Source organism: Poecilia reticulata, chromosome 11, assembly GCF_904066995.2.
Source record: "Poecilia reticulata chromosome 11, P_reticulata-male-v2, whole genome shotgun sequence".
NCBI lineage: Eukaryota > Metazoa > Chordata > Actinopteri > Cyprinodontiformes > Poeciliidae > Poecilia > Poecilia reticulata.
This window is the reverse complement of record NC_088840.1, coordinates 14519355-14535690: the sequence shown is the minus strand read 5'-3', so window position 1 is coordinate 14535690 and position 16336 is coordinate 14519355.

Genomic DNA, 16336 nt, shown 5'->3' with positions numbered 1-16336 from the left:
GTCAACATTACAACACCGCAACTAAAAAAAAAAAAAAGCAATGAAAGAGAAAGAGGAAAAAGAAGGAAAGAACGAACAAAAGAACATTCTTTTTTTCTTCCTCTGAATACAAAATATTTTCATTCAGATGTTTAAAGAACTAATAAAGACGTCTTCACATGAGGCGGGTTGGCGGTGAAGCCGTGATGGACCAGTTTGATCCCACAACAGGTGACTCATTTTTTTTATAGGTCATTGTTTGCAGTTTCGCCTTACCAAACGTTTCAACATACGACTGAAGTACAAAGGCATCAAGTCTGGGGTAAATCTTGTGAGTTGTAGAAAGACGGACATTGCTGTGGTTTTCAGTGCATGTTAAAGACACAAAGTCACAGTGGACATGAGTGAAGTGGTTTTTGACATCATTGGGTTTTGTCAGGTACGCATGGTTTCACTTACACTAAAGTCAAACTGTCCTTGAAGTCGAAGCTTAGATCTGGGAATGACATTGCACCCAACTTGAATGAGTTCTGGTTGCAAGTTGGGTGAACACTTTCTTGTGCTCAGTTGTCAGGCTGCCAAATATAAACAATAAATAAGCACCAAATAGACAAAATAGGTAAATTAAAATGGGCTTTCCACCACTCTGTCAATTGAAACGGTAAAGGAACATGAAAAAATAATGAGATTGTACAATAATAAACGAAACAAAATTACACCAGACTTGTAGATTGTCAGGACACCCTTGAGATTTTTGATCTCAAGGAGTTTTATCCTTGTTAAATAAAGATAGAAGAAAAGTATAGCACTTTCAACCCTCAAAGATGATTGACAATGAAAAATACTATTTTGTGCTGTATTTTTATGTTTTTATAAGTACTACTTTAGCAAGATACAAGCCATTTATTTCTGCAACTTTCTGTCATCTGCAGAATTTTGAGGACCTGTGTATTTCTGTGCTTGTATTTCTGTTTCTGGATTCTAAGTTTGTTCTGTTTCCTGAATATATAAACTAAATGCTCCTGTTATAAGTACTCTATAATTTCTAAGCTAGGAGGAGTTTCTCGTGGTTAATAATAAGCTAAATATTGGTCTAAAGTAATAAGTTCTCCACAGTTTATATCATAAAACTAATTGTTGGTTCTCCCCGTTTGATTCTATAAAGTAGATGGTCCTAAATGTTGGTCTAAGGTAATTTGCAGTTTCTCTAGATGAGTTTCTCTGGATTCTAAGTTTGTTCTAATTACTTTTCTGGGTTGCAAGATAATTGTAAGTACTACATAATTTATAAGCTAAAAGAAATAAAGTCACCTTTATTTCTAAAATATTTTATAGCAGTCAGCCTTATCAAAAAGCCTTTGGATCCACAGCAACCAGAAATCAAGACACTTTTACAGTGTTCCTCTCATCAGACATATTTAGTCTGGATTCAGGATTAGAAAACTGGCAGAACTGCGCGTCCAAATCGAAATCTCTGATTTCCGAGAAGAAGAAAAAAAAAAACCTCCAGAAAAACGTGTCTTTTAATCTCGGGATTGAAAGGCGATATTCAGCTCTTGTGTTTTCCTGGTGCAAAAGCAGCAGAATATTTTATTTTAACAAAACAATTTAGTACATGCACACCCATAATCATAATAGCTGACCACAAAATCGTTTAAATCTCTACTTAAAATGTAGAAATCTAAGAAAATCACAAGATTTTTTCCAACGAAGCATGAACTTTTAAAAAAAAAAAAAAAAAAAAACAACAAAAAACAGCCTTGTTGTTCGTGAAGTGCACAGTAGATTAAGTGGAGCTACAGTAGGACGATGCATCTGTTCCTGGAAAAACTTTTGAGGTTGAGCAGCTGATGGAGGACTCTGGTGTATAGATTGTTGCAGCAAGTGACATGGGAACAATCAGAGTTGTTTAAATCAAGGGTCTCACCACCATCCTGCTCACCAGGGCCTGGGGGGGAACCGGGTTCTGGATACTTTACATTCCTACAGCGACTGAGGACTGTGAGAACATAAAGAGAGAGGCAGAAATATTTCTAGGTCTTAAATAGCTTTGTGTGTGTGTGCGAGCAAATGAATCTGGTGGGAGTATACCACTGTGAAGCTGTAACCACAGCAACCCTGATATACTGTAGGCCTTTTTTTTTGGTGTGCACTTTGTCAATCCTCCATGTTTTTTAGTGCATCTTCCCATTAATGTGTAATCATAAACTATTGCTCAGGAGGATCCGCTGGAGTCCTAACAGCTGAGAGTGCCCACTTTCCCATGCTGTCAGGGATTAAAGGTCACCGCACAGCTACTGCCGCAGTTGTCACGGCCCCTCGCACACAAGGCCTCTCCTGTGTGGCGATGCGCGTAGCTGGGAAAAAAAAAAATTAGAGGACGAGAAAACAAGTGGGCAAAGGACACGCTTGCAAATGTCTTTGTGCCTCGTGAACTTTTTTGCATCGTTGAAATAAAAACCGTAAGAAATTCAATTCAACGTTTTCGACAAGGGACAGCAAACGTGTGAGAAGGTCAGACAAGACCAAGACAAAATACGCTGCTTCGTGTGGTGAAACTCCATCACCGCAAATTACCTTGGAAACATCACGATTGGGGGGACAACGTGGTTGTGGAGGCAGCATGGTGTTGTCGGATGCTTTTGGTTTGATTTGATGGCCAACCATGAAGAATCTGTTAGAGGGGGTCAAACGACTTGAGACTCCGCCGAAGGTTCACCTTCAAGGTAGTGACCCCAAACACTCAGTCAAAGAAACAAAGAAATGGTTCAGATTAAAGCGTACTCATGTGTTAGAACGGCTCAATCAAAGTCCAGACATAAAGTTGATTGAAAATAGGTGCAAAAAAAAATTGCAGATTGATGTTAATTCGCAGAGGAAAGCGTAGCTTTAACCAAATGTTAAAAGAGGCTCGACAAAGCGGCTGAGTACAGTACTGATTTTTATTTTTAAGCAAAATGTAAAAACATATCATTTTCATTCCATTTGTCAATTTTACACAAGTTTGTGGTGGTTTGTCAGTGAAATGAACTGAGCCGATGGAGCTACTTCTGCACTGAGTGAAAAGCGCCCAGCAGGTATAGCTAATGCATCGAGCTTATGGGTGTCTAGTGGTCCTCATGTTTATTAAATAACTGTGTGTGTGTGTGTGTGTATGTGTGCGTGTGGATATATGACCCTGCATATGCACCCTGCCACCTTCCTTGCACTTCTTTGAACCGCTCGCATTCGGATCTCGAAGCTTCCTGCTTTTCTTCCACACAAAAATACGCCCAGCCTTCATTTGTTTTCCTTGCTAGTTTTGTTTTATGATCACATCTCCACTCTAGGGGTAAAAGAAAAAAAAGAAAAAAGTCCAAACCTTGAAAGGCCCGAAGCACACATCAGAATCAATCTCGACACCGAGCACTTGAACTCTTTGTCGTTTCTCTTTCCGTTCTGTTTGGGAACAACTTGAGGGGAATAAACCTGTGCAGGTGCTGCTGAGGTTTTGTTGGTGGCTCTGTTTTCCTAACCCGGTGGACAGCTGTGTGCAGATGATGCATAGGATGAGGTTCACGCCTCTCTTTATCCTCTGTTAATCTCCTGTAGGAGTCAGGAGCAATGTGCTGCAGCTTTTGATGTCACTTTTCCATCCAAAGGGTAAAACATCAAGCTTTGGCAGCCGTCGCCTCGACTCCCTTTTATTGCTACAAACGGGCTCTTGAAACAGGCAGAAACTGTTTTCTTTGGAACAGAGTTCAGATGAAAACGTACATCGCTGCAGGCTGCATTCGACTCATTAAAATAATTGCTCAAGCATAATGCGGCCTTTGATAACTTGTTGCACAAAAAAAAAAAAAAAAAGTGTGGCAGCCTCAAGGCATGATTTATCTCCTTATCAAAGGCAGGCGCTGATGGACAGCTGTCTTTTGGCAGCTAAGCTCCACCGCATGTCAAAGCGAACAGAGGATTGTTACATCGCAGGAAGGCAGCTTCTGTGTCTAAATGCTTTGGTGTTAAGCTGTGTTGTAATCCCAGGGCATTTAACCGTGATCCGGCTGGATCTGGGCTGTTGAAGTTGAGCGGCAGCGCAGGTGTTGCTTGATAAGACCTGGGATACGCACACATCATTAAAGTGGACGGGGAGGGGGCGAGGGTAAAGGAGAAAGTTGACTTTTCTTCTTCTATTCTTTTCTTCCATACGAGCAAACAATGTAAAAGACTTTGAAGTTGATTGCAGCTTGTTTTATATCTGCTGATTTCAGACGTATTTGTAGTAGTCAAAGTTTCATTCTCTTAGCTTACAGTGATTTTTTTCAAGCATTACAAACTTCACCATGTGTTTTATTGTAATTCTATGTGATGGACCAACACACACAACACACAATTGTCCATAATTGTGAAGTGGAGGCTAAGCAGTTCAAATTTACCAAGTAGTTTCTAAACAACCACAAAGTCTGACTTGCATTTATTTTCTAATTAAAATTTTGTGCAACCAACAGAAAAACAGTGCATGCGCAGCAGATCAACATTGCAAACCACCCTCAACATATAACCCAAAGTAAAGCACGGTGGTGGCAGCATCATGATATAGAAAGGTTTTTTTAAATTACCGGTAATGAAGATTTAAGAAGCCTCGTCTTTGTTCTTCTTGTAAATGTGCAAAAGTGGCATCAGCTTAGAAAACCAACTTTTGCAGTCGTTTAACAGCATCTTGACTTAAAGAAAAGACAAACAAAAAACAAAAGAGGAAGTTTCTCTGTCAAACTGTAGTTGTTTTTGTATTTTTCATGGATTCAACCAAAGAAATCAGAGCAACAAAACGCCAAACCAGTTCCCTAAGTTGTCTTTTACGTATCAACACAGAACCAGTTCACCCCTTTAGTTTAGGCACCTTGGACTGGACTGAAAGATGTTCATAGAAAAACTATGGGACTATTGATCAAAACTGCTTCAAAAGATTACAAGAAGGTTTAGCTTTTTAAAAGTTAAACCTAACGGTTTCCAACATTTAGACAACACAAGGACACAAACTAATACCTGGTATTTGACTCCAATGTAGTTGCGAATAGTGACGGATGTGTGTCTGTTTCTGGGAAACAACGAAACATAACATTTTCATACAGGACATCGTCATATGAAATATTTCAAACTTACTAAAACTTCTTCGCAGCTGATTGTGTTCATGAAATATGCTGACATTAAAATGCTCAGATCTTAATTTAATTGACCTAAAAAGTTTTCTGAAGTCATTGTCTCACTGTTTCCCATTAATTGTGGTTCTTTCTGAGCCATTTAACTCTTGTGAATTTTGGCAGCTTGTGATCCCCGATCAAGCCAGAAAACACTTTAATCAACCTCCTGCTAGTTGTGAATATTTATTGGAGTGTAGCTACACTTCCTAGATCTTAAGCAAAAACATATATTTTTAAAAACACGCATCTTTCCGCTGCAGAGGGCGAAGCTTTGTACCCAGTTATGTTACCGCAAAGGAACAAAAATAATCAGCATCCTTATATAAAGCAACTTAAAAACAAAACACAATTAAACAACCCACCAAAAACATCAAACATGATAAAATACGACAATATAAATGGAGCTTTACAAGCTAGAAAGTGTTGAATTTAAAGAAAAAGCTCAAGAGGAAACTATAACCCAAACTCAGCAGATCTTAACACAGATCATTCTGTTTTAAAATGTTTACTGTTGTGTTTTATGAAATCTCCTCGTATTCTGGAAGAGTCTATTAGGTTTTCTTTTCATTAGTTCTGTCAATAAGCCCATAAAGTCTTCCTTTGTTTTTCATGAAATCCAGTCAAACATTAACATCTTGTGATTGGTCTGCCAATCAACACGAGGCTGCCATTGCACTACGTTATTCTAAGGTTAGGACCATTTACAATGCTTTTTAAATGGGTTATTTTCATGTTTAAGTTAATATAAACATCCCAGTTACATACAAGCTAATTAATATAATTTGTGACATTGAACATCTAAACACTTTGTGCATATTTTCAGTCAATATCAGCTTTTTCCCGTAGAGATAAAGAAACCTAATTCTATTCTCTTGTAAAGCGAAAATAACACCCATATAAAACATTCAGATTACTTTTTTTGCACAAGCATTATGTCTATTTATATGATTTATTCTGTCAGGTTTGACTACACTGTCTAAATCGATCATGAATTACAGTCGCAGACAGCCGAGGAGGAAAAGAAGATGAAAAACAGCTGTAAAAAAAAAAGTGAAATGTGAGAGAAACTGAAAAGACAAAAGCATAACAAAGGACAGACGTCTCCTTCCTGTCGCTTTGAGTTTGTTTGTGTGTGTGTGTGTGTGTGTGGGTGTGTGCGTGTGTGTGTGTGGGTGTGTGTGTGTGTTGAGAGCGATAATCTCGTGTTGTGACACTGACGGAGTCCGTCGCTCCCTCCTTCCCACAGGTTGAGGGATGAGGAGAACAAAGCAGCAGGGAGGAACCTGTGAGGATTGCACTTTCATCAGGAGGAAACTGGAGCCTGCAGCCTGAGCCACTGTCCCACTGAGTCTGAGTGTGTGAGCGTGACGGAGAAGACGGGATCACACACTCACACTCTGTATGCTGTACATTATACTTTGCTTGTTTTTAATGCAAAATTTCTACATTATTACCCGACCTTGTCCACACATTACTGCCCATAACCCGTGTGATGTTTTACATTTTAACCGTCTGTTGGACATTTTTTTGTTGTTACTATTCAGATGTATCCGAGCAACAGACATAGCTGCTGCTTGTTCATTGTGCGTCGCTTGCACATCATGTGATGGTTTACAGCAGCGTATGAATCCGAAGCATCCATTCCAGACACAACCACCAGAGAACTTTCTCAGGATTTCCCACTGAAACATCCCAGAAATAAGCCGACAAACTGAGACTGTCGCTCTACGGGGCTTTCGCAGACGCACAGGGCTTTTTAAAGAGCGGGGCTTCCCGAGGTGGTTTGTGAAACAGACACACACACGCAGACTCACCGTGGTGTGTCGAGGTCAAGGTTGTCTCGTGTAAAACGCAGTCACGTGGTGAGATGCTTGCTCCCCTTCTTCCCCCCCGAGGGCCGACTCGCTCTGAAGTTCAGACGTTCTCATTTGTGAGGGGATTAAGGCGTGTGAGATTTGGGAAAAGTTTCGAAAGTGTGCGTTTGTCTGTGTTTTGTTTTGGTGAGACGTGCTTGGATGTGGAAGAGCTGTGGCGACTGTAATTAGGCAGAAATCGTTTATCAAAGTGTTCTCATCACCTACGTCCTGAACTCTCCCGTCTTCCGAGAGTCCTGCCGTCTCCCTGTCTCTGTGTCTGCGTGTTGGACAGAGACTACACACTCTCCCCTCTGTCCCCCCGTCTCCTCCTCTCAGCCAGCGAGTCTGGGACCCGAAGGAAAAGGCCAATTATAAAAAACCCCTCTCTTCATCTTTGTTCTGTGGGCATAAACCACTTCTTTGCTTTTTTGTTTTCATTCTTTCCCCTTCTTTGGCTTTCTGACATTCCTCGTCCATTCCCACCGTCCCCACGCTCCACCCCGTTACTCATGCACACATGCAAGCTCACTCGTTTGGCTCAGGCTGACTTTTTTTTTTTTGTTCAAGTTTTGCAAGCGACAGTTCCCAAAGTCTTAAAATAGACTTCCTGGTCCTTCATCAGCACCGTATCTTATCATATTCGAAAGAAAAGCCGGGTGGGGTTGATGTTGTAGGAGCAACAGCTTTATCCCAGTGCTACAATGATGAAGTCATGATTTTTTTCTTCTCTTAAGAAACACGCATGGCTTTCTTACTTTTAGGCATCACTTTTCTTTTTTTGTTTTTTTAGACAAAAGTGAAGACAAATGCTTTTTGTTATTTTCAGTTTTGCAAATTCTCATAACTGTAACATATGTTTCCAGGAGAAAAACAAAATCCCAAATGTTTGACGTCATTTTTGTGCATTTTATGCTACATCCTTGCAGAAATGTTTTACAGATCTAGCTAGAATAATTGGATCAGGGAAACTAGAACTGGTGTTAAAGAGACTGTTATGCTATAGAGAAATTTTAAAACTGCACAAGCTAAATGAGATGCAATACTTCCATTTTTTTTATCTCCTACGGCCTAAATGTAAAAAAATTCTCAATAGACATGAAACTGATTTGATTTGATCTGTACATTAAGCCTGTTTTAATTGACCCAGTTGAAGGATCATGAGCTGAAGCTGTTGAACCACCTGAAATATTTAATTTGTCCTTCCAACAAACGTTTTTCTAACTGACTGAAATTTATGTGATTAAGGTCTGGACTTTGACTCGGGTTCTGAATTGTCCAGTTCTTTATTCTCAGCCAGCCGACATGTTGTGGGTTTTTATCGTGTTGGAAGATCTATTTTGGCTTCGGCTTAATTTTTTTTTCTCACACTCTCATACAATGGCTGCTGAAAAAGACAAGCGTTTTGTTGCTGACCTACCATTCAGAAACCACTTGCTACATCAGTGTTGGTTGTGCAGGAGGGTCCGTGTCTGGTACGGTTGTGTGACTGCGCATCTGTTTGCAGCCATTTTCACTTGTGAGTGTACATGTTGAGTTTGGGGGGAGGAAAGGGTGTGACCAGCTGCAGCTTATTTGGATTTAAAGTAATAGGAGGCTCTAAAACAACTCAGGCTAAAATCTAATTATCTAAAAAGGATTTTGTGCAAAAAATTTTATGAACATGTTTTATATCTCGCTTAGACCTATCCTAACCTGTTCAAGGAAGCATTATAGGTCACATTTATCTTTGTAATTGCACTGGATGCACTTATTTATTAGAAAGAGCCTGCTCTGGGTCTCATGGAGATGTCTTTTCTACTATCTGGTTGAACTTGTGTGAACAGCCTTACATGGGAATGATAGCTGTTGATTTAAATTGTGGACAGTTTTCTTTATATTGAATGACTTCCAAATGGCTAAGACAATCTTTCCAGATCAATAAACTGCTGTGGTTATTTCCAAAGGCCTCAGAGAGCTCTTTGGATCTCCTCCTGGTCTTCCACAGACAGGAGAGCACCAAACCAAATGTGTTAGGTCTAAACAGGGCAAAGCTATGCTTAGACGCTAAAATAGGTCATGGAAAGTGAGACGTTAAAGAAAGGAAAAGCTAGCTCCTCCAAAGTCATGCTTTCAGCTGCTCTTTCACCTCCTCAAACATGTTCATGCCGGATAAGTTAGTACACGCTTTCTGTTTCTCTCTCCCACACTCAGAGTCCGTCGTGGTCTTCCACCCTCGCACAAACACTCACACATGGAAAAGCCAGAATCGCTGCTTAGTGTCCGGCTCTGGGCGGTGTTCCCATCCCTGTGGCCTTTCCCAGCACAGACAATGCTTTGTGTCCCACAAAGGAAGCTCTCATCCAGGCTCTGGGGCCCTGTTTGGCCCTCAGTGGCCCCCTCCCAGATCCCAGAAAGGCCCCCCGAAACACCCCACCGCAACCTGCTGAGGTGCCAAGAGGAACATCTGTGTGACTCAGCCGAGGAGACATTGCAGAAGTTCTCACACTGAGGGGAAGAGTGTTACTTGTATCCGTCTGCGTGTGAGTTTTGTCTCCGTGCTTGAGTGTGTGTGTTTCTATGTTCATGTGAGCGCAAGTCCTCGGGTCCTGAGAGTCTCCGAGTGCAGATAATAAATGGTGTGAGAGGAAAGAGAAGCAGAGAGTGTAGCCAAACTTTTCCAGTCAATGAACCACGTGTCCAAGCGGCCGTCCTGCCAAGCTAAGGCTCTGAAACGGGGTCACACGAACGAGAACAAACAGCTGAATGAGAAGCGCAGGAAAAATGAGCGATTAGTGAGAAACAGGGCTGAAAAGCTCAATTAAATCATGGATATGATATTTTAAAGACAGTCAGATGAAAACTCTTCCATTTTAGTTATCATCTGGGTTTCCCAGAGACAAGCGACGATCAAAGGTCGTCCGAATGTATCGAATTACATAAAACCTATAATCCCAGGATTCACAACTCATGAGTTTATTAGAGTTAGAGTCAACGTGAACTGAATCAAATGAGCAAGTGGAGACTAACGCCTCTTTTTATCGCACAAGTTTGAATCTATGATGTTCGAAGGCTTTTCGTTCTTTTAAATTCAAGAAAAAAAAATAACGCAGTCAGTGTAAACATTCTGCTCTGGTCCCTAGAAGGATCTCTATTCTTGGAGGTTTTCCTTTCTTGTTTTTAGACACTCCGACGCTGCAGCTGGGTCTCTGTTGGGTCCGCACCCTCATAAACACACAAACACATAACGCTACTGAGTGCAGGAAGTGACATCACGTCGTACTGGCCACAATACAGGAAGCATGACGACAGTCTCTGAAGGACATGGGGGATGCGAGAGCTCTGCATAATCCACCAGCTGCTACTGCAGATCCCACACCCATCAACCCACACACACACACACACACACACACACGCACACACACACACAAAGCTGTTTTACAACTGTGTGAGAACTTTGTCCAGTTTGTTAAAATAACACATTTTATAACTTTGGCATAATTTTCTTCAATAGCTCAACTGCTCTTTCAGGGCCAAATGTTAGTGTGGGAATGAGGTTGCTTTTAATCATCTGAAGTGTGGGAACGCGTCTGCATTGAGTCTCATCAGGCGGGTATGGACTCCATATCTATTTATTACCAGTTTTGCTTTGTATTGACCAGCTTTGAAGTTATGGACAGAGTGGAAAGCCTTTTTCACCATCTGTGTCACACGTTAGCTTGAAGCTACACAACCAGAATTTGTCTGTCCACTTCAGATTTCTGCGATCTTCTTGTCTTTTAACCTGAGCACCATCTTCCACATCTACGTCAAGATTTGGGGGTAAACATTAATGGTTTTCTTATTCCCACGTTCCTAGAAGAAGGCAAGAATTGTGGAATGTGTGATTATAATACTATAATTAATGCTCTTCTTCTGCTTAAATGTATTTGTCCCACTTGTTTGCACGTCTTCCTGATCAGAACACTTTAGCTTTATAGCTGCTTCCCCACATTCCCATTGAATCAGATCAAAAGTGCTGCACCAACAGACACATGAACGGCTCGCTTTCATCCACATTCCCACATAAACTTTGTCTTCTTATGTTTTGTTGTGTCTTTATCGTTCTGTGATCCCCCGGCTTTTATTTTGCGCCGTGTAAATCCTGCATCCTTGTCTTTCCTGTGCCTCAGTGTTTTTTGTCTCCCTCCCACAAAACTCCCGACAAACACATCCAACCCTCCACCCCCTTCCACTCCCTCCAATGTCCTGACTGGCTCATCATGTCATGCCTCATAAGCAGGATGAATCAATAACCACAACAGCACTCATACACGCCACACGCATGCATACAAACAAAGAGCGCAGCCCACTGTCGCCTAAACATTCTCCCCAATATTCATGAGAACGTCTTTACAGCTACAAAGCAAATATGTGTGGTGAACACCAAGCTTTAAAGCCGGAGTCTGGAATGTGTGCAGCAAAGGCAAAACTTTGATTCTCGTCTTGCTGTCAAGCTTGTTTTAGTTCCCTCTCTGTTTTTTACTCCTCTTGTCTCCATTAAAACCCACAGTACATGCCCACTGACCTTGATCATACACAAGTTGAAACTCCTGCAGCGAAACCGCGGGGCCCATGACATCGTCGGCTAAACCTTCCCTGTTCCTGCTTGTCCCGGCTTCTGTCTATTTCTGTCTGCAGGGATAACAAACCCAAAGGAAATTGCCTGCAATACAAACACAGACAAAACCTTTGAGTCCATGTGTGTTTTTCAATGTCCGAATTCCCACAAAATCTTAAACAAATAGAGAAAAATGAATACAATTACTCAAGGAAACCTTTCTGAAAGTGAAATCTAAACTTGGCCAGTTTGACACACGTGATGTGTGACAATACGACTGCCTGGAAGGAAGTTGTTGTTGTTTGAAAATAGCATGCAATAAAACGCTGGTATGTTTAATTTCATTAAAGTAGCTTCCTGTTTCTGACTGTGTTACTATTTCCTGTTCACTATGAATAATTTCCCTACAACTTCTCACACAGAAAATCTGCAGGGCTGATTTCTTTCTTCTTTCCCCCCCTCTCCTTTTTTTAAGCTTTGGCTTGGTAGATTAATTGCTGCTCTTATAAAACTATCTCAAGAGATGACTTGGCAATCTTTCGTTTCTTTCTTTCTTTTCTTAAACTTTATTTGACGGAACAAACACATACTTGTGGTGTTCTGCCATGTAACAACAAAAAAAAGGCTACAACACTTTTGGAGCGTATCTGACGTCAAACAGGAGGTGATTCAAGTAGGGAGTCTAACCATGATTTATCTTTCATGACGTTCACAAATGAAACAGACGTTGGACTGTTTCGTACTTTCAACTGTGAATGGACATAATTGAAGACACTCTTTAAGTTATCAACTTATTTTTGTTATCTTTTGGTCTTAGTGACTTATTATTCTCAATTTTTCTATAACTCTTACTTTCTTACATGACTTCATGCATGTTTTTGTCTAAATTCAGCACAACCCCCATTTAGAAAACAGGAAGGGTCTTTTCAAACACAAGAGTTGTTGATTAAAATAATCCAGTGTTAAAGTAAAATGATTAAAATGATCTCATCTTGTCAGGTATTTAGCTTGGTGTCTGATTGTGCCTGCTGTCTGCAGAAAGTAAAAGTTGTCATAAACTTTGTTTTCTTTCTGACCAAAACTAAAGCTGTATTTTTCCTACCAATAAGGTCTTGAAGTTGTAGATGCTTGCCAGAAATAAAAAATGTCTATTATTATCACAAATAGATTTCAGTTGAAATGTTTGTTTTTAATTTTCCAAAATTTTGATAATTTTATTTTTAAAGGGGCATTGTTATGTGTTTTCCAGGCACACAGTCCCATTTTATAGAACAATCAACTATGCTACCTGCAGTAGCTATGAAAATGCTACATGTATCAAATATGACCAAAAAGAAATGTTACTTTCTAATTTAAAGCCTTCAAGTCCTCACGACATTCCTCCTCTATTAACCCTTTAGCAACGTTTTTACCAGCGTTGCACTGAGAAGTGGCCGATGTAATGAGCTCAGCAGGTAACCTGTTCAACTAGGTGTTTGTTAATTGCTACTGGCTAGTCTGAAGGAGCTCAGTGGGGATTTACAGAGGACGGGTGGTCTTTGACGTGGAAGTACAGTCGTTTGGATGCTGCTAGGAGGATCTTCTTCCTCGAAGCTGGAGCTACGTCCAACCAGGCGTTTTGCACAGCTGATTGATTGCCATGGGAGATTTCTCAAACTTGCATGAAAGACTCAAGGCAACACTTCAGGTATGTTTTTGATGAGGGAATAACATCATAACATGATACAAAGCCCAAAATAGCCAATTTTACATCATACTAGCCTTTTAATATCTTTCGCGTGAAGACTACAGCACTATTTATCATGCAGCAGGAATGACTGCTATAACTTCCTCGATAATCCGCACATTCACAAGGTTCCACGTGTGGCTGTCGCTCTGCGACTGGTTGATTGTTGTGCGTAATCCTTTCCAGCCGTTTCCCCTTCTCTCTTTTCTCTCAGCCTGGGAAGCAGCCGCGGGGGGGATCTCTCACAGCCGCTCAGTGTTGCGCGCACATTGGTGTGTTTATGTGGGAGTGTGTTGAGCAGACAGCTGCGTGGACGGCCGGGAGCAGCCGTTACAGTGGGGACTCGCAGATAAACACACGCACAAACAGCCGTCTCATCCCAGCATCCCACCCTCTGTGTCCGTGAGGTCACCAGTGCATCTCCGCTTCTTTCAGTAAAGGGAGACATCAGCTGACGGATCTGTGTGATTTAGGTTTTAAAAAAAGGGACAAAAATGATCAATTTGCTTTGATCACTGTGTGAACAGTCAATCACACATAGACACTCTGTGTGTGTGTGTGTGTGTGTGTGTGTGTGTGTGTGTGTGTGTGTGTGTGTGTGTGTGTGTGTGTGTGTGTGCGTGCGCGTGCATGTGTGTGCGTGTGTGTGTTTGGGGGGGTTGACCACCAGACGGCAAAGCGGTGACCTCTTTATAAGCGTGTGTTCATGTGTAGGCTGAGGCAGGGTCATATTACATGGATGACTAGGCGTTCATTTACTGTGCACCACCTTGTGCATGTCAGTGTGTGTGTGTGTGTGTGTGTGTGTGTGTGTGTGTGTGTGTGTGTGTGTGTGTGTGTGTGTGTGTGTGTGCGAGAGTGTGTGAGCATTAGCCTTCATCTGATAAGGCAGGCCTTCCACCGTGTCCACCAAGTCATGAGACATTATACAGGAAGCTGTAAAATACCAAAAATAATTTCATTTAGAAGTGAATAGTTACACCAATTTTTAGAATTTAAACTTCAGGAATATTTTCTGAAACTGTAACTTTTCTCTCATGGTTTGACGAATGCTTGGACTCAGAAGTGCTGAAAAATAGGCATCTCTGTCTCTACAACTTTTTACCTGAAGTTTATGGGTCCAAACTGTTATTTCATCAACTCTGACCAAAAACAACTTGCAGCTCTGCATGACGAAACGTCTCCTCAGATCATGATGTTGCCACTGCATCTTTCACTTTTGGACTTTTTTTATATATATGTTCAGTGTTTTTTTTTGTGTCAATAAGATTTTATCAGTTTCTGAATGCTTTCTTTGTTCTTTGGATGAAAAATCTTTTGATTTACATCCCTAGATTTTAGTCCAGACATGGAGACTATACAGGAGAAGTTAACGACTCATGCGACTCAAGATACTGCCCTGGGCGGTTGCCCATGTCGCCCATATCAGAAACCGCCACTGTCCAGAAGATACACAAAACAATCAAATGTTGCACAAAATGGAGCGGTTTACTCGCACCGACATGCAGACAGATTGTCTGTCTTATTTAAGCAACAATAAATGGTGGTTCTATCAAAAGAGTAGTTGTTAGGTCTTTGATCCACGTCAGTGTGATGGATTTCCGCATAATTTTGAGGCAAAAATCTCTATGTTTCCCCAGTAAAAATCTCATGTTGCACACATGGTGATTAACAGTATGTTATTTTGAAGCAGACAGGAACCTCGGTATGGGAGTTTTTTGGTGTGGGGGACAGAGCGAAGAGCGCGACCCCAATGTTAGTGTTGGTTCAGCCACAGGGACCCAATAAAAACAGTGCTGTCAGTAGCGCTTCTAACTGCAAGGCTCTGTGTCGACCCACAGACCAAATAAACAGCAATCAGCACTGCGCTAACCACTGTGTGACACACACGCACACATGCAAACACAAACTCACACACACACACACACAGCAAACAGTGAGACTCGGTGAGTGAATCTGGATTCACATCACAGAAACCACACACAATGCACACGAAGGCATACACACGTCACTCACAAGTCCAAAAGCAAACAAACCAGGGAAGTGTGTTTAATTAATGTTTTGAACTGGGCCTCGGAGTGATGTAATAACATCATTCAAGTCGTGTAGTCAGCGATGGTCAGCAACTTCCCACACAACCTGGATTTGACGTGTTCAAAGCAACGGCTTCCCACCTGCAAATCTTACAGCATTAAATGCGTTACGCTGCATCAGCACAGCTCCCGCAATTATTTAACAGTTTTGACCCTTTTATGGGGCAAAGTGTTAATTTAGTTTAAGTCGGCAAAGAGTTTATGATATGGTAAAATTATAAGTAATTCAAATCAAAGTAGATTAAGCAATTTACCCTTTTCTTCAGCAAATAACATGTTTCAGTTTTTAAAAAATCCATATTGCTTACTGTCATCATGCACCTGGGATTTGTGGTACAGCTTACTTTCTTCACTCAGCAACTCATTAAACCAAAGTGTAACCATGGTGAGACCCATGTACTGCTGAGTTGACTGTGGTAATCAAGTCCTACTCAAACTATGCTCTCAGTGTTCAACCAGGCCTCGATTCTGTCTCCTTGTGCCCCAAAAAGACCTACCTGGCACATACCTTTGCCCTAAATTTAAGTACTTTTTTGGTTTTCTGGCCACTGCCTTGATAAACCATGACTATATTACTGCTCCCTACCAATCAGGCTTTAGCACAGGCTTCTAAAAGCAGCTTCCAGCAAATCTCTCTTGAGCAGTACCTTAAAACTTTGCTCTATAAATTGATTTTTGACCTTCCCTCAAGACTAAAACACAGTTTATGACATTAATAATATTAGTTACCCACAAAAAAAGCACAGGAGTTCTCCAGGGATGTGTACTCAGTCCTACATTCTTTACCCATTGAAGATCACCTCTTGATTCACATCTGCAAAATAACTTTTAAAAATGCAAAATATCTGCATATCTACAGTGCCAAGGATCTCTTGGACACGACTGAAGAGGATGTACTTGTTCAAATGTCTGTTCCACGTGAAAATTAC